Below are 25,789 nucleotides of genomic sequence, written 5' to 3' on the forward strand. Positions count from 1 at the left end.
TAAGACAATAGGTACAAACATATATAGAAACATTCAAAAAGGGGGGGGGGCAGGGACGTGATCAACATCAACACATGGACATGGAGAGAGAGAGATAAAGGTTCATGTACATTTTCAAAAACGTAATTGTATATCTAGTGACAAGTACCTCTTTAATTGACGCTGTGGGCAGAGGGCCCTCTCCATCAGTAAATCTTCTAGTCAGAGGTGAAAACCTCGGTCACTTTTCGTCTCCGCTCCCTCCTCAACCCCCCCCCACCCGCCCCATCAGGAAGGAACTCCATCGCTAGAGGTGGGGGGGTGAGGAAGGGAGGGGGGCCCCCAAGGTAGGGGGGGGACCAAGGAGGGAACTGGGGGGGCACAGGTGGGGGTGGGATAGGGGTGAGGAGGGTATCGGGAAGCCCTGGTTGATTAAGGATGGCCTCTGGGTTCATCTTTATTTGGGGTATTAGCTTCCTCAAGAAGTCCTAAGGGCGATAACTTCTGAGGAGAAGATGAACTGGTGCCATGGCTCCCATGTCTTTTTATATTTTTCTTGTTGTTGTCTCGCAGTGAGCGCCAAGTCTTCCACTTTACTAATGTCCTCTACCCTCCGGATCCAACTAGCTACCGTCTGTTGGTGGGGTTTGACTTTTCTATTGAAGTGGGATACAGGATTTTGCGACATTTAACAAGTGGCGTAGAATAGATTTTTTGTATCTCTTAGTTGATATCATGTTTACGTGCAGTAGGAAGAATGCCGGGTCATCTGGGGTAGTATATTCCGTAAACTTCTGAATGGTTATTCTGACTGTAGACCAGAAATAGGACAGCTTCGGACAAGACCAGAATATGTGTAACAACGTACCCCTGTCTCCCTGGCACCTCCAGCTCAGTGCTGAGGTGTTCGGGTAGTAGGTATGTAGGACATGTGGGGTCAGATACCACCTTGTCATGAGCTTATAATTAGTTTCTTGTACTTTTGTACAGATGGAAGATTTTAGGGCAAACGTTATGATACGCTGGGTCTGGTTCGAAGTGAATGCACAGTTTAGGTCTCCTTCCCACGTACTCAGATAGGGCGGGTGTGTGCTTTCCGTCAAGGAAATCATAAGGTTGTACATTATGGATAGTGTCCTCGGGAGTACATCTTCCTCCGAGCAGAGGTCCTCAAAGGTGGTAAGGGGCTTGTTAAACCCTTGCGGGTTAGGTATGGATGTGAGGAAGTGTCTTAATTGGACCGCTGTCCAAAACGGCAGGTAAAGATGCCCGTTTCGCTTCTTAGTGTTTCTAAAGAGGGCCAAGAGTCATTAATCAAAAATTGTCTTGCTTGTGTACAGTTTATATCTTTTAAGACATTCCAGTCTGGCGGAAATTTGGGGTTCCCTATAATGGGGTATAGGGGGGAGTTAGGTGTGGATAGTGACTGTGTGAGACATGTTTGTAACCCTATGCGGAGTGTCGTCCCTATCAGTGGATGTTTTTTGACGCTTGCCGGGAGATGTTCATAGCACCAAACAGCTCCCTGTAGGGGTACTTGTGTTTGAGCTTGTTCCAGATGTGTCCATAATTTCAGGTCTTGATGACGGCACCAGTCTATAATCCTACCCAGTTGTACAGCTTGGTAGTATTTCTTCACATCTGGGACCGCTAGACAGCCATTGATCTTAGGCAGGGAGAGTAGGGTACGGGGTAGCCTCGGTTTCCTATTTGCCCATATAAATTTGTTGAACTGACTGTGTACTTGTTTAAAGAACGATGCTGGGATAGCGATTGGAAGTGCCTGTAATAAGTAGAGAAATTTGGGCAGAATGCATATCCTAATAAGATTGCATCTGCCGAACCAGGAGTGGAGGCCCTTGTGCCATGATTCTAGTAAGGTTTGGGTTTTGATTAGTAAAGGAGGGAAATTCAGATTAAAAAGTATGCTTGAGATTAGCTGGAATGGAGGTGCCCAGGTATTTCAGGGCAGTCGCTGTCCACTTAAAGTTGAAGTTGGAGCGCAGTGTTTGCATAGCATTTTGTGGTATCCCTAATCCCATGGCCTCTGACTTAATTATAGTTGATTTTGAGGTTGGATATGTTTCCATAGGTATCAAATTTACAGAGGAGGTTTGGGAGGGAGATTGACGGGTTTGTAAGGGAAAAAAGCAAGTCATCCGCGTAGGCAGAAACCTTGTATCGGGTGTCTCCCACCTTAAGGCCTTGGATGTCTGAGTTGTTTCAGATTTTATATAGGAATTGCTCTAGTGATAAGGCAAAAAGGAGGGCTGACAACAGACAACCTTGTCTAGACCCGTTTGTGATTGGGAGGGGGTCAGATAGGATTCCATTTACTTTAACTTGTGCGGTAGGGGTGGAGTGTATTTGGGTAATCTATCTAGTCATGGTTTCCCCAAGTCCTATATAGCGAAGGACTGAGAACATGTATTCCCAGTTAACCCTATTGAAGGCTTTTTCCCCGTCGGTGTTTATGAAAACAGAAGGTGTGTGGGTGTGGTTGGCTACATGTATTAGATTTAGTACTTTAATTGTGCTATCCTTAGCTTCTCTAGTGGGGATGAAGCCCACTTGATCCAAGTGGACTAACGTTTGTAGGCGACGGGCTAGTCGAGCCGCTAGAATCTTGATAAATGCAGCTTGAGGTCCGTATTTAGAAGGGAAATCGGTCTGTAGCTGCTGCATACTGTGGGATCTTTATCATCCTTAGGGATGACCATGATATGTGCCGTAAGGTATTGCTGGAAAAGGCTGCCGTGTTTCCTAATTTATTGCCACAGCTAAAGTCTGGCGTGCGTTTGTATTCAGCCCCCTTTACTCCGATACCCCAACTAAAATCTAGTGGAACCAATTGCCTTCAAAAGTCACCCAATTAGTAAATAGAGGCCACCTGTGTGTAATTTAATCTCTGTATAAATACAGCCATTCTGTGAAGCCCTCAGAGGTTTGTTAGAGAACCTTAGTGAACAAACAGCATCATGAAGACCAAGGAACACACCAAACAGGTCAGGAATAAAGTTGTGGAGAAGTTTAAAGCAGGGTTAGGTTATAAAAAAAAAAATTGTGTGGTGGAAAACCATCACTGCACATCACCCTGAACACACCATCCCCACCGTGAAACATGGTGATGACAGCATTATGTTATGAGGATTATTTTCTTCAGCAGGGACAGGGAAGCTGGTCAGAGTTGATGAGAAGATGGATGGAGCCAAATACGGGACAATCTTAAAAGAAAACCTGTTAGAGTCTGAAAAAGACTTGAGACTGGGTCAGAGGTTCACCTTCCAGCAGGACAACGACCCTAAACATACAGCCAGAGCTACAATGGAATGCTTTAGATCAAAGCATATTCATGCATTAGAATGGCCCAGTCAAAGTCCAGACCTAAATCCAATTGAGAATCTGTGGAAAGACTTGAAAATTGCTGTTCACAGAAGCTCTCCATCCAATCTAACAGAGTTTGAGCTATTTTGCAAAGAAGAATGGCCAAAAATGTCCCTCTCTAGATGTAGAGACATCCCCAAAAAGACTTGCAGCTGTCATTGCAATGAAAGGGGGTTCTACAAAGTATTGACTCAGGGGGGCGCTATACAAATGTACCCCCCACACTTTTCACATATTTGTAAAACATTTTGAATATCATTTTCCTTCCACTTCACAATTATGTGCCACTTTGTGTTGGTCTATCGCATAAAATCCCAATAAAATACATTTACGTTTTTGGTTGTAACATGACAAAATGTGGAGAATTTCAAGGGGTGTGAATACTTTTTCAAGGCACTGTAGTATACAGTAAGATCGAACCAATTTTGACATGTTTTAGAGCAAAGTGACACCACATGGGAACATACTGTATATGTCTCTCTTTGGACACTTCTACATACAAGCATAAAATAAAAAGTTGGTTTATTTCACAGAAACAGATGTAGTTATGTTATAATGGTGGCACCAGCGGGTTAGGATACCTAATTTCAGTGTACCGATTTAAAAAAAAAAAAAAAAAAAAGTAGCTTTTACTTATAATGGTGATGGATTCCCGCCAACACACAGCACAGCTTGAAAAGATGAGTTATGCCGCTTGCCTTCTGTGCTTATTGTAACTTAAAAGTGGTTCCCTCAGAGGACGGAGCCGTTATATTCTTCTGCATTTCTTCCCTCCTGCTTCTCCTGTGGACATCAGGAAGTAAGCCGAGATAAATCAGAGCGAGGCGGCTGTCGGCCCGTGCAGCTGTGCCCTCCGTTCTTTAATGACTTCTCCTTCCCAATTATAAGGAGAATAATACATTGACTAGAAGTATGCAATATAAAAAACACAGCAACCACTTCCCTTCCAGGAGAATACCTATGGAGCGCCGAGACGGAGAGCGTTTTATCTAAAATGCAAATTGAACTTTCTTGCTTTCACTGTGACAACGCGTCATATAACCACATCTACTTCCTCCAGGATAATAAATCCTTATCGCGGGCGACTGGCTAATTTTAGCTTGATGGTTGTGTGCACCAAAAGGGTGCAAATATCTTACTGGGAGTTATTGTTCAAAGCCAACTTCAGGCTAAAACTAAAACCTCTCTCGTCTTGTAGCGCTTCATTTGTGTCTTACTATTAGATTGCATTCTCCGTCAGAAAGTGTGACGGTATGGTGCGGCATCTATGGAAGGTATGTAATTGTCAAAATTCAAACAGGTTTTGCACTCCCATAGACTTGTACCACTTGAAGAAGTGATAAGAAAGAGAGAGAGCGCACCAGCCTAGTGCATTATCCTTGATACATTTATTAGTTAAAACCAAGATTAAAATCTACTCACAAAGGTAAAAGAAAAAAATCGCATTGTATACAGACACAGAAGCGATTGGTCCACTGGTAGCAGTTTTCCAGGTCCTAGGAAGAGGACGTACGGACTGCTGCTGGCTAACGCGTTTCAAAGGTGTCCCTTCTTCATCAGAACCTTCTGATGTCTGTATACAATGCGATTTTTTCTCCTACCTTTGTGAGTAGATTTTAATCTTGGTTTTAACTAATAAATGTATCAAGGATAATGCACTAGGCTGGTGCTCTCTCTCTCTTTCTTATCATTACTACTAGGATAATCCCATCCTGAAGAGCAGCAAGGCCGAAACCAATAGTCCTTCTTGAACCCTTGGGATCATTTAGCCAATACATCAGTGCGCAAGAGTATTTTGCGTCTATATACTGTACCAATTGAAGAAGGTCAGATGCAGGTCGAACGCACTCCGCCAATGAACTTTGAATGATCTCAGAAATGTGTAAGAGGGACCAGATATTTGGTACCCAAAGTGGGGAAAATGCACATGGAGGCCAAGGAATGCAGAACTATGTATCAACTCAAAAGTTCCAACAAGGTGGCAACAGGATAAGGAAGTATTATGAAAGCAGCCTCAGCTTGCTCCATCTGAGGCCAACCTCAATGCGTTTTGACCCATCCCCAGGATGAGATTAACCCCCTGGCGGTGGGGAAAAACACATTGGTTGCGTTCCATCAGATGGAGCAAGCGGAAACTGCATTTACCCGCTAACCAGGCTGCTGGAATACTTCCTTATCCTTACAGAATTCTTGAGTCAGGACAGACTCACTTCCAGCCTGCACCCACAAAGTGGTTTCCATCTTATAGGACCATGGTTGCCTGAGCGGCAGCCCCTAAGCAGTAAACAGGGTCAAGGTGGCAACAGGACCTAAATAGCACTGCATAACCCGGAACAGCAATAGTTTAGAGAAGGACTTGTAGTACACAGTCCTAATACTGCAAAGGATACGTTAGCAGGCTTATGATACCTGACAGCATCTGGCAAAGAGGGCGACTGGTAAGCAGTATGGCAACAAGGGCACCCAAGAGGCAGAAGAAAGGAGCTCCATGATAGCCACTCAGGCATTAGGTTCCTAAACTGTACCTTTCCCTATGCTAGACATCTGTCCCTCACCAGCGGGTTCCTGTCTTTGACCTAGCTAATTCACAAATGCACGCCACCTGCAGCGGGACAGTGCTATTTATTAACACTGCCCATACGAAAAATGGTTTCAGAGGTCATCTAGCACAGCAGTGTCCAAACAGAGCTACTCCCCTGGGCATGCCTATGGGGGCCTCAGAGGAACAATAGTTCCTCTTCTCCTCCATCCTCTCTGAATAGCAGCTGCCACAATAGCACCACCTGTACAGGCAAGGTGTTCTACACATGCCTACAAGGGTCTCAAACTGATTATTATACAGGATCTATTAAGCACCAACAGTTTGCGCAGGTCTTTACAAAATAAAGGGAGACAGTATAGTTGCAATTCAATACAAGAGGGTTAGGAGCATGGGCGTCTGCAAATAGGGGCAATTGCCCACCCCGGATTGTCCCTTAATTCTGATTTTTGTCCCGTGTACCTTCATTCCGGGACAATACAGTGTCCCGGAATGAAAAAAATAAACACACCACCAGTCCGCCACCATGATAATCATTTGCCGAAGCAGCCGAACTGGTTGCTAGGCTAGTGCCGCCCAGCGTCTAGCAACCAGTGACTTCGGCTGACATGTGGGCACCCTACGGCTGAACAGCGCACCTCCGAGTCCACCCACCTCCTCTCTCCTTCTCCGGCAGCAGCAGCAGCAGCAGAGAGAGAGAGAGAGAGAGCAGCCACACCAGAGCGACGAGGCGAGCGTCTTCAGTCTCAGTCCTGACTGGTAGAGGCACTGCTGGTAAGCCAGGATCCAGCCTGTGCCCAGTCAGTGCCAGTCCCGGGGCCGCCGACTACTCCCGCAGCTGCTGCAGCACATTGCCAGCAGCCCAACTTCTCCAGTTCTCCTCCTGAGCTCCTCCTGCCCACGAGGACCGCGAGTTTTGAGCCGCCAAACTTCCAGGTTAGTGTTTGTTGTGGCAGCAAATATCATTCATGACCAGCTCTAAAATGTGATACAGTAACTTGCTGGCAAATACGAGTCTTTACACTTCCTTTCATTCTTTAGTCACGATTACATTTTTAAAATCTGCAGATGCTCCACTTCTGCGATTACATCTGCTACATCCTCTACATCAAAAAATAACTGCAAAAAAAGTTAAAAAAAATAACTAACTAAAATAACTTTTTTTTTTTTTTTCTCTTTTTTAAAATGATGTCCCCCCCTGAAATAAGTTCTGCGATGGTTAGGAGGGCCCTGCTTATGAAAGCTTACAATCTAAAAGGGAGGGGCGAGTGATACAAAAGGTAATAATGAGTGTGGAGAGGAGGAGTTCGAGAAAGTAAAAATCAGTTGTTGAGTAGAGGTGGGATAGACTTCTTTGAAGAGGTGAATTGAGTTTTCTAGGATCACCTAAACACAGACTAGGACAATAGTCTCCAAACAACGGCCCGGGGCCGGATGTAGCCCCTTGATGGACTATTCTCCCACTGATACTAGACACTATTCTGCCAACTGACAAAAACAATGGGGCACCATTTCTCTTGACACCAGTAACGGGCCTCCCAATGATGGGGCACTATTCCGCCACCGTATACTAAATGTGATGAGGTTTACTCCCACTGATGTCAGGAAAATTTCCACTCCTGTTCACCATAGTCTTGCCCTCCTAAAGTCTGAAGGACAATAAACTGGCCCATTGTTTAGAAAATTTAGAGACCCCTGGAGAAGGAGACAGTCAGATTGGGGTAGGAAGATTTAGAGAATAGGTGAGGCTCTGAAAAAGTCTAAGAGAGCAGTATGGGAGGAGATGACGAAAAGGTCTTAGGAGGAGTAAATATGGTGGTTTGGTTATTTTGAGAAAACGTTGGTTATGTAGCTTGGACCAGAGCTGTGGATGGCTTTGTAAGTCATTAGTATTATGAATTGTACATATACTGTATATGTTCATGAAGTGCAACCTCCCCAAAAAATGATGGTTAACCTGAGAGACTCTAGTTGACAATTGGGTAAGACCACTATAATGCAAAGTCTAATTTGCTTTAACAGGAAAACCTTCTCCAGAGTGCTCAGGACCTCAGACTGGGCCGAAGGTTTACCTTCCAACAATACAATGACCCTAAGCACACAGCTAAAATAACGAAGGAGTGGCTTCACAACTCCTCCGTGACTGTTCTTGAATGGCCCAGCCAGAGCCCTGACTTAAACCCAATTGAGCATCTCTGGAGAGACCTAAAAATGGCCGTCCACCAACGTTTACCATCCAACCTGACAGAACTGGAGAGGATCTGCAAGGAGGAATGGCAGAGGATCCCCAAATCCAGGTGTGAAAAACTTGTTGCATCTTTCCCAAAAAGACTCATGGCTGTATTAGATCAAAAGGAGCTTCTACTAAATACTGAGCAAAGGGTCTGAATACTTAGGACCATGGGATATTTCAGTTTTTCTTTTTTAATAAATCTGCAAAAATGTCAACAATTCTGTGTTTTTCTGTCAATATGGGGTGCTGTGTGTACAATATGGGGTGCTGTGTGTACATTAATGAGGAAAAAAATGAACTTAAATGATTTTAGCAAATGGCTGCAATATAACAAAGAGTTAAAAATTTAAGGGGGTCTGAATACTTTCCGTCTCTACTGTATACATAAAAAGCTCACAAGCTTACGCCCTTCATCAGATCAAAAGCACATCCGAAATGGAAATCATCAAACATCTGATTATGTAATTTCTTGAATAATTGATCAATAAATATTTTAAGTGCAGCAATCAGTTGGACTTTTACTATATTTGGTCGGTGGGTAGACTAGATTGCATTGCACTGGATACAGACCGGGTGCTGCATTCCTCAACTACAGTAAAGAGATATATATATATATATCTCTCTATCTCTCTATCTCTCTATCTATCTTTATCACCAATCCTTGTTTCCACAACAACTCAAAATTTTCAAAATCCAATTGTCATTGGGACAGAAAGTGGGGTGAAATCTTATGAACAGGGGCACAGACAGCTAAACAAACATTACAGGTGTGTTAATCCTTCCCTACGCTATCCAAAAAGCTTAAAAATAATTTTTTGGCTGGAGCTACACTTAAAAAAATGTACATGTTCTGACTTACAAATTCAACTTAAAAGGGGTTGCAAACCCTCGTGTTTTTTCATTCTATGCATTAAGGTGAAAAAACTTCTAGCAAATCACTGGCCTCCCAGCCCCCCTTATTTTACTTACCTTGGCCCCTTCATCTTGTCGGCGGGGATGAGTCTCACCATGGGGTCCCGGCTCTTGATTGGATAGATTGATAGCAGCACAGCCATTGGCTCCCGCTGCTGTCAATCAAATCCAATGACGCGGGCACCGCGAGGCAGGACTGAATCCGGCATTCGTGTCTGTGGACTCAAATTCTGGACTTGGGAGAGCGCTTCTCCTAGGGGGTCAACTCATGTGGGGAGGAGCCGCAAGAACTGCCGAGGGACCCCAGAAGAGGATGTTCGGGGCCACACGATCCTTTACAATCACTTTAAAAACAAACCTACAGACCCTATCTTGTTTGTAACCCGGGGACTAGATAGATAGATAGATAGATAGATAGATAGATAGATAGATAGATAGATAGATAGATAGATAGATAGATAGATAATCTCACAAAAGTGAGTACACCCCTCACATTTTTGTAAATATTTTATATTTTTCATGTGACAACACTGAAGAAATGACACTTGTCTACAATGTAAAGTAGTGAGTGTACAGCTTGTATAACAGTGTAAATTTGCTGTCCCCTCAAAATAACTCAACACACAGCCATTAATGTCTAAACCGCTGGCAACAAAAGTGAGTACACCCCTAAGGGAAAATGTCCAAATTAGTCCCAAAGTGTCAATATTTTGTGTGGCCGCCATTATTTTCCAGCACTGTCTTAACCCTCTTGGGCATGGAGGTCAACAGAGCTTCACAGGTTGTCACTGGAGTCCTCTTCCACTCCTCCATGATGACATCACAGAGCTGGTGGATGTTAGAGACCTTGCGCTCCTCCACCTTCCATTTGAGGATGTTCCACAGATGCTCAATAGGGTTTAGGTCTAGAGCAGTGTTTCTCAACTCCAGTCCTCAAGGCGCCCCAACAGGTCATGTTTTCAGGATTTCCATTATCTTGCACAGGTGATTTGATCAGTTTCATTTCCTTAGTAATTACCACAGCCGATTCATCTGAGGGAAATCCTGAAAACATGACCTGTTGGGGCGCCTTGAGGACTGGAGTTGAGAAACACTGGTCTAGAGACATGCTTGGCCAGTCCATCACCTTTACCCTCAGCTTCTTTAGCAAGGCAGTGGTGGTCTTGGAGGTGTGTTTGGGGTGGTTATCATGTTGGAATACTGCCCTGCGGTCCAGTCTCTGAAGGGAGGGGATCATGCTCTGCTTCAGTATATCACAGTACATGTTGGCATTCATGGTTCCCTCAATCATCTGTATCTCCCCAGTGCCGGCAGCACTCATGCAGCCCCAGACCATGACACTCCCACCACCATGCTTGACTGTAGGCAAGACACACTTGTCTTTGTCCTCCTCACCTGGTTGCCGCCACACACGCTTGTCACCATCTGAACTAAATAAGTTTATCTTGGTCTCATCAGACCACAGGACATGGTTCCAGGATTACATGTCCTTAGTCTGCTTGTCTGCAGCAAACTGTTTGCGGGATTTCTTGTGCATCATCTTTAGAAGAGTCTTCCTTCTGGGACGACAGCCATGCAGACCAATTTGATGCAGTGTGCGGCGTATGGTCTGAGCACTGACAGGCTGACCCCCCACCCCTTCAACCTCTGCAGCAATGCTGGCAGTACTCATACGTCTATTTCCCAAAGACAACCTCTGGATATGACGCTGAGCACATGACCTCAACTTCTTTAGTGGACCATGGCGAGGCCTGTTCTGAGTGGACCCTGTCCTGTTATACCGCTGTATGGTCTTGGCCACTGTGCTGCAGCTCAGTTTCAGGGTCTTGGCAATCTTCTTATAGCCTAGGCCATCTTTATGTAGAGCAACAATTCTTTTTTTCAGATCCTCAGAGAGTTCTTTGCCATGAGGTGCCATGTTGAACATCCAGTGACCAGTATGAGAGAGTGAGAGCGATAACACCAAATTTAAACACACCTGCTCCCCTTTCACACCTGAGACCTTGTAACACTAACGAGCCACATGACTCCGGGGAGGGAAAATGGCTAATTGGGCCCAATTTGGACATTTTCCCTTAGGGGTGTACTCACTTTTGTTGCCAGCGGTTTAGACATTAATGGCTGTGTGTTGAGTTATTTTGAGGGGACAGCAAATTTACACTGTTATACAAGCTGTACACTCACTACTTTACATTGTAGCAAAGTGTCATTTCTTCAGTGTTGTCACATGAAAAGATAGAAGAAAATATTTACAAAAATGTGAGGGGTGTACTCACTTTTGTGAGAATATAGATATATATATATATATATATATAATATATATATATATTTAATTAATAAATAGATATAGATATATATATCTATATCTATATCTATATCTATCTCTCATTATTATTATACAGGTTTTATATAGCATCCAACAGTTTGCGCAGCGCTTTACAATACGACACGAGGGCAGACATTACAGTTACATTACAATTTGGTACAATTTGGATAAGAGGAATCAGAGGGCCCTGCACGTTAGAGCTTACAATCTAAAAAGATATATATAAAAAAAAAAATATTATATATATATATATATATATATATATATATATATATATATATATATATATATATATATATATATATATATATATATATATATATATATATATATATATATATATATATATATATATATATATATTTATTTAGATTTTTTTTTTTTTTTTTTACTTTTTCCACTTAAAATAGTAAATGTCTATCACCAGCCAATATAATCATGTCACCACAAGAAATCCAAAGCCATCTGTGCCAAAATATACAGTAGATGATGCATCCCGATACTTTCTATGTCAAAAAACAAAACAGAATATAGTACTTCTCCCAGCAGTGTGATAACTGCCATCCCTACAAAATCTGCAGATAACATTTTCTCATTATTGTGTCAGATGTAATCATAATTTATGACAAGTTGAGCTGTACCAGCCACGTGTGAGTTTTAGTCAATCCCCCCCACCCCAGGATGTTGTAAAAATCAGGTTTCGGCAATTGCATTAAAAAAAAAGAAAAAAGGAAAGGCACATAATAACTGGATGTCATTTTGTTATGACATTTCTACAAACTTCTTGTTGACAAAGTAATCTGTTTGCATCTCCTGGAAATCTTCTATCTAACCGTATTCATTATGCTTAATTAGTGTCACGGTTCATATGTTCCCATCTATTAGTGTCACGGTTTCATATGTTGCGTCGTAGCCCCAGGCACAGTGAATGTAGAATGATAGGAGATTGGGATATAGCCTGTAGACGAGGACTGGCGGGAGGACCGGCAAGCCTTGAATGAGGCTGTCGCACGGATTCGGGTGCTGTGGTCAAATTATGATGAGCTCATCAATATTCACTTTCCGGAAAACCAACTTCCAAATATACTTCTATAGTACGGCGTTCGAAAAATATCCTCATGGCAGATTGGTAGAGGATACTGGGAAGAGCCTAGAATCCAATTATTTAAAAAAGGAACTCACTTCATAAATCATAGAACTTTATAGAAGCATCCACTAGCTGAATTCTTTTTTAACCACCAGCTCCGGAAGGTTTTACCCCCCTTTAATGCCCGGGCCATTATTTGTGATGATACGGCACTGCGTTATTTTAACTGATAATTGTGCGGTCGTGCGACGCTGTACCCAAATTAAATTTAAGTCCTTTTTTCCCCCACAAATAAGCTTTCCTTTGGTGGTATTTGATCACCTCTGCCATTTTTATTTTTTTCGCTAAAAACAAAAAAAAAAAAAAACAAAAAAAAGACTTTCAAAGAACAAAATCAGTTTAGGTCAATGTGTATTCTTCTACATATTTTTGGTAAAAAACTAAAAACAAAAAAAAAAAAAAAAAAAAATCACAATAAGCGTATATTGATTGGTTTGCACAAAAGTTCTAGCATCTACAAAATAGGGGATACATTTATGGTATTTTTATTATAATTTTTTTTTTTCACTAGTAATGGAGGTGATCAGCGATTTTTAGCGGGACTGCGACATTGCGGCGGACTAGTCGGACACTTTTGACCCTTTTTTGGGACCAAGTACATTTATACAGCGATCAGTGCTATAAAAATGAAAAATGATTACTGTATAAATGACACTGGCAGGGAAGGGGTTAACCCTAGGGGGCGATCAAGGGGTCAGACGTGTCACTGGGAGGTGTTTCCAACTGTAGGGGGAGGGGACTGACTGGGACTACAGAGCGAGATTGCTGTTCCTGATCACTAGAAACAGACGATCACTCTGTACTTCCGTCACAACAGGGATCTGTTTGTTTACATCAGCTCTCTGTGGAGCGATTGCGGGGTGGCCCCCGTGCATCGCGGCTGCTGGCTACGCGCATCAGCTCCCCCCCGCCATGCAGCAGGTGCGCGCTCGCCCGCTATATATATATATATATGTTAAAGGAGCAGACATACCGTAACGGCGATTCGCGGGAATGAGCCGACCTGCTGCTGTATGACGGCGGCTGGTCGGCAAGTGGTTAAAAGGAGACGTACGGGGAAAAGCTTGTTCGGTTGCACTTCTGTGAACGAACTTCAAGACAGTACAAATATCCCCAGATGACCCCTTTTTGGAAAGTAGACAGTCGGAGGCATTTATTAATTGGCATGGCGAGCTTTTTGAAGATGTAATTTTTTTGTCACAATTCTTTGAAAAATAAAACGGAATAAAATGATAAAATGCATTTTTTTTTTACTTTTTAAACAAACAAAAAAAAATAATATAATATAATATAATATAATATAATATAATATAATATATATATATATATATATATATATATATATATATATATATATATGTGTGTGTGTGTATGTATAATATATATATATATATATATATATATATATATATATATATATATATATATATATATATATATATATATATATATATATATATTCACCAGTGCAGTACAACATTGTATGGATGTTTAGATTTCAATATTTTGTAACTTTTTTTTTTTTCCCCATTTACTACTATTTTTTTTTACACGCTTTCATCAGAGTAGTTCAGTGTCACCATAGTAACACTACTACTATGGGGGGTGGGGGGAAGAGATTGAAAAAGAGGGGTGCCAGGTATAATTCCAAAACAGAAAGTATCTATGCCCAATCAAAATGGAAAGTGAAATAAATTGGAGGCCAATATGGACTTTCATGATGGTACTGTACAAAAGGCTTCACCTACACAAGGTAAGTATAGAAAATTAGATTTTATTCCAAAAATATATTAAAAAAAACATACAGACATCTAAAAAACAGACATGGGAAACCATATCTTAAACATTCAGCTCTATCAATTCAAATTTGGAATAAAATCGAAATTTTCTATACTTACCTTGTGTATATGTGAAGCCTTTGCACTGTGAAAGTCCATATTGGCCTCAATGTATTTCTCTTTCCATTGTAACAACAACGTTTTCAGCTGTCATGCCTGGGTTAACCACGTCTACATTGTTCATTCTACAACGTAGAGTAGGTTGGACAAATATTAACCAAAATGACAGGTGTAGCCATGAACAAAAATGCCAAAACATATAGAGAGGAACATTCTCTAATCTAGTGAGTGCATATGCTAAACACACCTCGGCAAAGGAGGACAGCAGAACAAATTTGAAGCTCTCCGACAGAGATAGAAGTAATGCGGGATCATTTTTTAAATGTTACAAAATGTACAGCTTCCGAAATTAGCGCAGAACTGAATCAGCACTTCTGTAACCCAGTATCAGCAAAAAAAAATTAACTTCACTAAGCTGTCACCCCATGCTGCTTCTATCCAAGGTCAATCCACAAAGATGCATGCGTATGGTAAAAACATGGAAACCTGAACAATGGGGAAAAAATGAAAGTTTGCTGAATAATTGCTCTCTATACCACATCTGGAAGGGTTTATGCTTTCAACGAAAGATGCTTTTAAAGCGCTGTCTCCGTTTCTGTGAAAGAGGATCTATTCTGTGGAAGTTAAGACTATGTGGGGCCAGCATGTTATTCATCTCATACCACTGGAGGTATCGTCCCCAGCAATATATGAGTAGAGGAAAATACAATGCATGTGGGACTTTGAATATACCTTCAATGAAAAAGCACAACCAAAAAATAATAGAGTAAAAAATTCAAGCTTTGTTACAGCATGGTAAAACCATTATAAGATTGGGGTGATCAGACTCAAGCAGTAGGTGTGTTTTCAATGAGTGGACCAGTCCAAAACTGTATTTTTTAAAAGGCATGGTAGCCCACTTTTATTTAAAAGAATGGAAAAGTCCACAAAAAGATCTCAGTAGCCCATGCAGGGGGTTCCACCATTACTGAAACTTGCACAATCAGAATACTTCAGCCTCCTGGCTTACTCGCTTGCCACATGGCTGCTTCAGGCTTCAAGCCAAAGCCTTAGGTCTGCTCCTCAGACCAAAAAGACTTCCTTATGCCGTGTACACACAATCGGACTTTTCGTCGGACTCAACCCTGAAGGACTTTTCGACGGAGTTCCAACGAAACGGACTTGCCTACACACGATCACACCAAAGTCTGATTCGAACGTGATGACGCACGACCGGACTAGAATAAGGAAGTTCATAGCCAATAGCTGCCCTTGCGTCGTTTTTGGTCCATCGGACTAGCATACAGACGAACTGATTTTTTGATAGGACTCGAGTCCGTCGGAAAGATTTGAAACATGTTCTATTTCTAAAGTCCATCAGATTTTTAGACAGAAAAGGTCCGATGAAGCCCACACACGATCGAATTGTCCGACGGATTCGTTCCGTCGGACCTTTGCTGTTGAAAAGTCCGGTCGTGTGTACACGGCATGAGAGTCAAGCTCTCTCCTAGCTTACTCACGTTCAGATTCTTGCTGCTTTGTCACAGACCAAAATCTGCCTCCTGCAGACATACACGCTCTAGCTGCCCCATGCAGCTCTTTCTAACCCCTGGAGAGGATGGGAGTCCACCTGACTCCCCATGCACAGACCTCCTGTCTGTTGTGTGGATCCCTGAGTCATAGTCAGGTCACAACTACTAGCCCAGCACACAGCTGTGCAATCAGCATGCCTGCTTCTCCAAAAATCTAGCGTAAACCAGCAATCTTCTGAGTAGCACGGGGTCCCACTGCTACACCATGTAAAACATTTTAGAAGAGAAGTATGTTTTTTTTTTTTTTTATATATAATCATGTAGCACCCTGGGGTTTAGTCAAGGAGCTCCTCACAAATTTACTTGCCAAGAGTAGTTATCTTGGTCGATTGATAGAGATCTATTGATTTCTCCCTAAGTTTGGCCTTGTTGCTCTTATCTCCTCAACCACTAGGCGGGTACTTGGTGGTACTAAATATGAGAAGGGCAATCCAAGGTCAGGCTATGGGTATATGGGGTATCTTAGCCAATGGGCAGTGGTTTTCTTGAATCCCTTGGCCTGCTGGGAGCACCTATATATTTGGGTGGAGTCAGGTGATCTGTGTTCTGTGGTACCTGGACGGCTGTCTGGGTGGACGTGTGTCATACGCCCCGGGCTGCTAGGCCGGAGATTGGGCCTATCCCGGGGTGGCATCTGGCTGCTAGGCTGTGTGAAGGCCTGTCCAGAAGTAAAGAGAGCAGTGCGGGGTTGGGATTGCGGCTTGCAATCCAACCAAAAGTGACGGTTCTGCCGGCCGGAGAACCCATCACTGTTCGGAGGTATAAGGGGAACTGTCGCCACAAAGAGACCAGCCACTTTTACCATGGACCACAGCGAGTAACTGAAGCAAGGAACCATATTATCACTGAACGGACACGGTGGGGAAATCAGGAAACTTCAGGCAGTAATCAAGTCAGGGACCCAACCCGCGGAGGAGACGCTTGCAGAGCAGCCTTGTCAGTCAAGTCAGGGACCGAGCCGGTTAGCAATGGTGAAGCTTGAGAAGTATCTGCAGTGCCAAGCTAGGGAACCAGCAGAGACACGGGGGTGACGCTTGAGGGAGATACTACTGCCAACCTTGGAGGAGCTCAAGGGATACAGAGTCAGTGAATCAGTGGGTCTAGTGAGAGACCGGGAGCTCAGTGTTGAAGAACTACAAGAAGCAGTTGTAGTGAAGCTGAAAGGACTGATACGTTTGTAGTTAGGAACTGTTAAAGAATGTTACCATAGGAGACAGCATTCCTGCATGCGCAGATGTGATGCCTTGCTGGGGCCTTTTCCTGCATGGCTGTCCTCCTATTGAAGTCTGAGTCTGCCAATTGAATCTATACCTACTTAAGTGTCCTGGCCCTAACCCTCTTTCCCCCAAAAATACAAAAAGGACTGTCAAAAGAAATAAAACCTCTTTTACATCCAAGAAGCGCCCAATGACTTTCACAATGAAGGCACCCAATGACTTTCACCATCTTTGCACCCACTATGCCTCACAACCCACCACGCCTCACAACCCACCACATATTGAAGGATGTCAGCTATCTCTGGCCTTGGAGGTCAGACTTAGACTGGACAAGGCCGGAGACCTTTCTACAATCATAATTACCTAGGTGGATGCAGCATCAGACTGATCAGACTAAACTATATGATCACACCCTTAACACGCCTAGTGCTAATGCATATTCATAAAGTATATATTGTTAAACTTGATGTTTTTAAGTCAGTCAGAGACACTTCCTTCTTCATTTGGCCTGGTAAAGCTGAATATCAGTGTGTGTTGTGTCTCTCCACTGCAGTGAATGAATAAAGCACATAATTACATAATGGATCTACTATCTCATCTGAATGTCTTGATTGGAGACTCCCTAACCAGATTAAACAGATACAAATAAGGCAATTATGAAATTGATGGCAGCAACACGTCTCAAAAAAGTTGGGACAGGGCAGCAAAAAGCTGGTAAAGTGGGTGGTACTGGCAAGAAACAGCTGGAAGAACATTTTTCAACTAATTAGGTTAATCTGCAACAGATCAGTAACATGATTAGGTATAAAAAAAAGCATCTTAGAGAGTCAGAGTGTCTCAGAAGAAAAGCTGGGTAGAGGTTCCCCAATCTGTGAAATACTGCATCTAAAAATTGTTGAAGATTTTCAGTATAATGTAAAATTGAAAGGAATTTAAATATATCATCACCTAAAGTACATATCAGTAGATTAAGAAAATCTGGAGAAATCTCTGTGTGCAAGGGAGAATACCAAAACGCGATATTGAGTGCTGGTGATCTTCGGGCCCTCAGATGGCATTGCTTTAAAACCAGATCTGATTCGGTGCTGGACATCACTGCATGGGCTAGAGAATACTTCCACAAATCACTGTCTGTGAACACAGTTCGCTGTGCCCTTCAAAAATACAAGGTAAAGCTCTATCATACAAAGAAGCCATATCTGACCATGATACAGAAAGAGGAGAGGGGAATTCCAGCTTGTTATCAGCTCTCTGTTCAGAAGCTAGCATCTCTGATGGTATGGGGGGGGGGGGGGGGGGCATTAATGTGTATGGAATGGGCAGCTTGCACATCAGGAATGGCACTATCAATGCTGAAAAATATCCAGGTTTTAGAGCAGCATACGCTCCCATCCAGAGGATGTTTTTTTTAAAGGGAAAGCCTTGCCGATTTCAGCAGGGCAATGCTAAACTGCATACTACGTCTATGGCAACAGCATGGCTTCCTGTAGAAGAGTCCAGGTGCTTAACTAGCCTGCCTACAGTCCAGACCTTTCACCAACTGAAGGAAAAATATGACAAAGAAGACCCAGGACTGTTGAGCAGTTAGAATCCTATATTAGGCACAAATGGGACAACATTCCTCTCCAGAGAGACTCCAGCAACTTCTCACTTCCCAGATGTTTATAGAGTGTTATAGAAGAGGGGACGCTACACCGTGCTAAACATGGCCCCACCCCAACTTTGAGACCTGTTGCTGCCATCAATTTCAAAATGACCTTATTTTTTTCCTAAGATGCTCCATTTATTTTAAAGATATGATATGTTTTCTATTGTGAATAAAAAAAGGGTTTATGAGATTTGCAGATCATTGCATTCCATCTATATGAAGATTTTACACAGCAACCCAACTTTTGTGGAATTGAGGTTGTATATTGTTTTAATTTTTAATATACGGACCTCTAAAAAATATTTTTCATCTGGTGTATCTGCTATTTTGTTCATGCTTTGTGAGTTTACAATGTAGGGTAAAGCAGAAGGCATGACGGAGGCAGCTTTCAAAGGACAATGAAATATTCATTAGTAAATTGTGGTCCATATATGCTTAGTGGAAGTGACAGCGGAAGGCCTGGAAGGAGGCATTCAGGAGCGGATCTTCCTTTCCTTCTCTCACAGCAATTTAACATTTTCTTGTGACTAATGTGGTTTGCCATTTGTTCAGCGACTAGTGAAGCCCTAGGTATTGCTTTAATCCAATTATTCTGTGTAGGGAGGTAAGTAAATGAGGGTCTGTGATCAGGAATAGATGGGAATAACTACATTGTAGTCTACTGACCAGGTTCAAAAGTGATGGTGTCCATGTACTTTCCCATACTGCCCTGCTCTTCAATAAAGCAGCAATTTTTATGTTGATATTCAATACTGTACACCTTAAATATTTCCTATTCTCACTTCTGTAATGTGTCATTGTCCTAGCAGAATATCGGGGACTCCGGGGTGTCATTGGTGCCGGTGGGGGCAATAGTGCCCCATCATTGGTACCAGTGGGGGCAATAGTGCCCCATCATTGGTACCGGTGGGGGCAATAGTGCCCCATCAGTGGTGCCGGTGGGGGCCATAGTGCCCCATCATTGGTGCCGGTGGGGGCCATAGTGCCCCATCATTGATGCCGGTGGGGGCCATAGTGCCCCATCATTGGTGCCGGTGGGGGCCATAGTGCCCCATCATTGGTGCCGGTGGGGGCCATAGTGCCCCATCATTGGTGCCGGTGGGGGCCATAGTGCCCCATCATTGGTGCCGGTGGGGGCCATAGTGCCCCATCATTGGTGCCGGTGGGGGCCATAGTGCCCCATCATTGGTGCCGGTGGGGGCCATAGTGCCCCATCATTGGTGCCGGTGGGGGCCATAGTGCCCCATCATTGGTGCCGGTGGGGGCCATAGTGCCCCATCATTGGTGCCGGTGGGGGCCATAGTGCCCCATCATTGGTGCCAGTGGGGGCAATAGTGCCTCATCATTGGTGCCAGTGGGGGCAATAGTGCCCCATCATTGGTGCCAGTGGGGGCAATAGTGCCCCATCAGTGGTGTCAGTGGAAGAAATAGTGTCCCATCAGTGGTGTCAGTGGAAGAAATAGTGTCCCATCATTGGTATCACTGGGAGGAATAGTGCCCCATCATTGGTAAGTAAATAAGGGTCTGTGATCAGGAATAGATGGGAGTAACTATGTTGTAGTCTACTGACCAGGTTCAAACTTGATGGGGTCCATGTACTTTCCCATACTGCCCTGCTCTTCAATAGAGCAGCCATTTTTCTGTTGTTATTCAATACTGTACACCTTAATTATTTCCTATTCTCACTTCTGTAATGTGTCATTGTCCTAGCAGAATATCGGGGACTCCGGGGTGTCAGTGGTGCCGGTGGGGGGCAATGGTGCCCCATCAGTGGTGCCGGTGGGGGGCAATGGTGCCCCATCAGTGGTGCCGGTGGGGGGCAATGGTGCCCCATCAGTGGCGCCGGTGGGGGGCAATGGTGCCCCATCAGTGGCGCCGGTGGGGGGCAATGGTGCCCCATCAGTGGCGCCGGTGGGGGGCAATGGTGCCCCATCAGTGGCGCCGGTGGGGGGCAATGGTGCCCCATCAGTGGCGCCGGTGGGGGCAATAGTGCCCCATCAGTGGCGCCGGTGGGGGCAATAGTGCCCCATCAGTGGCGCCAGTGGGGGCAATAGTGCCCCATCAGTGGCGCCAGTGGGGGCAATAGTGCACCATCAGTGGTGGCGGTGGGGGCAATAGTGCACCATCATTGGTGCCGTCATTGGTGTCAGTGGAAGGAATAGTGCCCCATCAATGGTTTCAGTGGGAGGAATAGTGTCCCATCATTGCAGTAAGTGGGAGAAAATAGTGCCCCGTCATTGGTGTCAGTGAGAGAGATAGTGCCCTGTTAATGTGAATAGTCCCTAGTAGCAATAGGAGGAAACGTGCCTCAGGAGCCGGAGCACAGGGCCGCATCTGACCCCTGAACTGCAGTTTAGAGACCACTGCCAACTACAATCTGATGGTCTAATCGCCTTTAGATCTACGATCAACTATGTAGTGTGAGGGTCTGCCGATTTCATACTAATTGAATGAATGGTTTGGGTTTGTCCTACGTTACATAGTTTGGGTAAAATAAATAAAATATATATATATTTTGCACATCCTAATGCACATCCTGGGATCCCGAGGTCCAGTGTCAGAATGTAAAAGGATGAACGAGCCGTGAAATTTACATATATAAAAAAAAGAAGAGGAATGGAAGAAATGAGTTTTGGAATTTAAATGTCATTCTTGCTGTGAGGAAGAGCTGAAGGCACGGGGAGGAGAGAAATGATATGTGACATGCATGTCTAAATGCGGCATTTGAAAATATAGAGAACAGCGAAAAGCGTGCAAAGTCAAGAGTTCAATTAGAAGAACTTTGCTAGAATAGGAAATTCCAGCTGAAACCAAACTGTTTCCCATCAGTGCCTCAACTATTCCTGTAAATACTGTATTTGTGTCATCAGCCAAATAAAGCTTTCAGAAGAATTACATACAAGGGACATGCTGGCCGTAGCGCAGCTGAAGTTCCGAGGCGCACGAATATTCACACATGCATGAAGATGGACATGTGTTCGCCATAGACACCGACGCCAAATGGCCAATATAAAGGGCAGCAACTACACTAGTCCATTGCGGTCTGATCTGCAGCTGTACCCGTGTTCCTGAATGCGATTCTACTGACTTCTGTGTTTGACCCGGCTTGCTCCTGACTTCGCTTGAACGCTACCTGCCCTGACCTTGGCCGGTCTCTGGACCTTGCTCTACTGTTTGTCCAGCTGCCTGACCTGGTGTTGCCAACCTTTGCCAGTACCTAGTGGTGGACTGTCCATAAGGGGCGCAGTCCCCCTAATTCATGCGACCAGCCCCTAATCTACATGCAGGGCGCATGGATTCCAATGGTTTTTATTTTCTTTCTTTGAAGCACGTGAGGGGGGAGTGGCACTGGTTTGCCGACCCCCCCCCCCCTCCCAAAATTTTGAGCACCAGCAGTCACTGCCTGTATCCTTGACTATTCCTTGCGTGCCGTTTATGCCTGTACCTGACCATCTGTTGCCAAACTGGCTTGTCTGACCATGCATCCAGTTTCTCTTGTGCCCTGCATGCGCCTGCCTAGCTCCCACTGGAGCTTCCTCTACTTTAGGCCACCAGTCTTCCTGCACCAGCTATCAGCCACTGCCTACTGCCCACCAGCCCAGGGTCTGCTGTTCCTGCTGACATCTGCTGTTCCAGCTATCTGGTCCACTCTGGTGACGCACTTGCTACGTATCACTACTTCCAGCGGAAAACTACACAGACATTCATCTCTCACCGTGCTCTTGCGTCCACTGAGAATCGAGCGATCAAACCCCTTGTTCAATGTGCATGAGCTCAGAAAAATGATAGAGTTCAGGTTCATACTGTAGATGTGAGCCAACAATGGTTGTAAACCTCAGACATGAAATATGAACAAAAGAATATCCCACTATAGTTAATACTTCTCAATCCAGAGCACTAAGTGTCATTTCTGTCTGCTGCCTCCTTCCTCTGCCATCAGCAGGAGTCGCTTCTTACAAGTTTTTCTGACACCAAGAGATAAAAAAGGTGACAGGCAGGGCCGGCGCTCCCGCTAGGTGAACCAGGCAGCCGCCTAGGGTGCACTGCTGCTTAGGGGGGCGCAACCACAGCCACTAACTTCCCCACTAGCCTGGCCGGGGAACACGAGGGGCCCTACACAGGGCTGGGGCGCTGACCGACTCTCCAGAGAAAGCAGCCGTCATGGAGGACATTTGACGCGTCTGTTGCAGAGGTCAGCAGCAGCTTAGCCTGTGAGGAGTGTCGACAGCTGGGGAGGCGGACACGAGGACGGGTGGGGAGGTGGAGATGGCGAGGACCATGTCTCCGGACATAGAAGAAATTCTGCTGCCCCGGTGAGTTCGCTCTGACCCTGTTGTAGTCACCCGTGCTGCCCTAGGTAACCTGGGCCAAGCAGGCGGCGGGGGTTGGGGGAGGTAGTTGGTGTTAGTCTTGCCTAGGGCACGAAATAGTCAAGCACAAGCCCAGAGGAGGAATCTCCAGCACACAGCCTGTGATGTGATTGACAGCCTCAGCTCTGTTCCAGTGTGCAGGATGGGGGGGGGGGGTGTCCTTCACTTCAATCAGCTCTCTGAGCTCTATAGAGTGTAACTTCAGCTGCCCGCCACCTTTTTTCTGGAAGGTCAGACAAGCTGTATAAATTCTGAATTTTCAATGGATGAAGAGAAGATAACACTGCAGATAAACAGGTACAACTTATGTAGGAGGATTTCTTTCAGCTCTGTGCATCACCTGAGGCCAGTCACTTCACTGGGTATATGGAAGGGTTTACAACCACTTTAGTTTACGAAGAATGCAACAGGAGGAGCTGGAACACCCAAAACTTCTAAGTGGACAACAATGGAGTTAGGAATTATGGCAGAAATCTCGTTTTTGCAGGGTTCATAAGAAAAGCCGAGAGTTGCCTAGGCTTCACCTGTAACAAAATATTATCACTTTTGTGTGGTCTGATCCTCACACACACACACACACGTAAAAAAAAGTTTACCAAAAAAGTCCTAGGCATTCAGTAGCTTTACAAACTCACTTCCTTAATAGACATGTGCACAGGGCCGGCCCTACCATGGGTCCCGGTGGGTCCAATGGTCCCGGGCGGCACTTTAAGAGCGCCCAGATTTTTTTTTTTTTTTTTTTAAGAGGTTGTGTGTGCACGGGCGCTGCTACCAGCACACATCAGTCAGGGGCCCCAGAGATGCCCCCTCATTGGCCGCCTGTGTGGGTTGGGGCAGCCTGAGACAGAAAGGGGACATCCGGACGCGAGAAGCTCTGCCTCTCCCCCCGTCCAGGCGGGCAGATGGTGCATCCCAGCAGTGAGCCAGGTGGGGCTGCATGTGGACACAAAGAAGCTGAACTGTCCCCATAGCCCGCGGCTGCCCACTCAGCCTGGGAGGGGCTGGAGGAGACCCCATCTCCGAATCTTCGCATAGGTGTCACTACTGCAGCGGACACCACGGAACCAGAGACAAAGTGACTACAACTGCCTGTAATACTATCCTCCCAACACTGCCACTGACCCCCCTCCCCTGTGCACTGCCACTGATCCCCCATCCCTCCCTAGCACTGCCACTGATCCCCAATCCCTTCCCAGCACTGCCACTGATCCCAACCCCCCCACCACCACCACTGCCACTGATCCCATCCCCCCACCAGCACTGCCACTGATACCACCGTCATATACTACCCTAGCCCGCCCCTTGGAATTGAACATAATGGTATGTCATATAATTTAGCATAGAGACAAAATGCCGTTTCCTGTAAATCTGACTTCCTGATAAATTACATTTTAGTTTTAATTATCATCATTCAAAATAATGGATGCAGAGAACTTTCGGTGGACATGATTTTTTTTTTTTTTTTTTTGGGTGGGGGCAGCATTTCATTCTTGGACCCAGGCAGCACAATGTCTTTGGCCAGCCCTGCATGTGCAGAACAGAAAAATGTGTTTAGTTTCAGATAGCTTTGTTAGGTTACTAGTTTAATTTAATTGATTAATTTCGGAAATTAGTTTAATTTCCTTTATTCTTTTCTAACCAATTCCAAAATTTTTGAAACCATTGAAAAATTAATCAACGGATTTGAATTCTGTATAAAGAATAGCTGGTTGTTAAGGAGCAGGCTGGGAAGCCAGCCGCCGTGTCATTAACAACCGATGATTTATCAGCCGTCAGCGGGGTTCCCCACTGAGAGCTGAAATACAAACAAAAGAATGACGGCATTTTTTTTTTTTCGGGGGCGGCGTGATTGACTATGATGCATCGGGGGACAAAAACCCGTGTACTGTCTATATTCACTTTTTACACTGGTGAATGGGTAGGGGTACTATGTACCCTATACTCATTTGCACGGGGGGGGGGGGGGTATGCCACGCTATTTTTTTCTGAATTAACTATTGCTACTATTCTATTGTTTACATTTCAGCACTTGGCGGGGAAGCCCGCTGACAGCTGGGTCATCGGTTGTTAAGGACGCGGCGGCCACTTCCCGACCCGCTCTTAACAACCAGCTATTCTTCCCACAGAATTTGAATCAGTCAATCATTTTTTAACCTGCCCTGATACGTTTCTGAAAATGTGGAATTCGTTAGAAAAGGAACAAAATGAAACAAATTTCAACAAAAATTTGTTACCATTTCATTTGGAAATTCAGATACATCTGAATCTCCAAATAAGCAAAAATTTGTCTGAATTTACATTCGGACTGAAACTAAAATTGCACATGTATATTCCTGACTCCCTCCATTTCCTGCCAACATCACTTCCTGTCTAGCTAGCCCCTTTCAAAACTAGCTAAACAAGTTCATTAGCACTCAAATAGAGGAAACCCAGCTACTGAAAATAGCAATAGCAAAAATATCTTGACAATTCTGGACCAATAAACATAGTATAAACACTCAAGCCTCTGATTTACAATATATAAAAAAAAAAAAAAAAAATCCCACAAACTCCCCTTCTAATTGA

At 44.3% G+C, this 25,789-nt stretch overlaps 1 long non-coding RNA gene across 1 annotated transcript in view; it reads right to left on the reverse strand.

The window, feature by feature from the left end:
- LOC141105593 (uncharacterized) overlaps positions 1-25,789 on the reverse strand; it is a 266,085-nt gene that overhangs the window by 179,042 nt on the left and 61,254 nt on the right. The gene's annotated exons all lie outside the window — the stretch shown is intronic.

This window comes from Aquarana catesbeiana, linkage group LG08 (assembly GCF_042186555.1).
Source record: "Aquarana catesbeiana isolate 2022-GZ linkage group LG08, ASM4218655v1, whole genome shotgun sequence".
NCBI classification, from domain to species: Eukaryota; Metazoa; Chordata; class Amphibia; order Anura; family Ranidae; genus Aquarana; species Aquarana catesbeiana.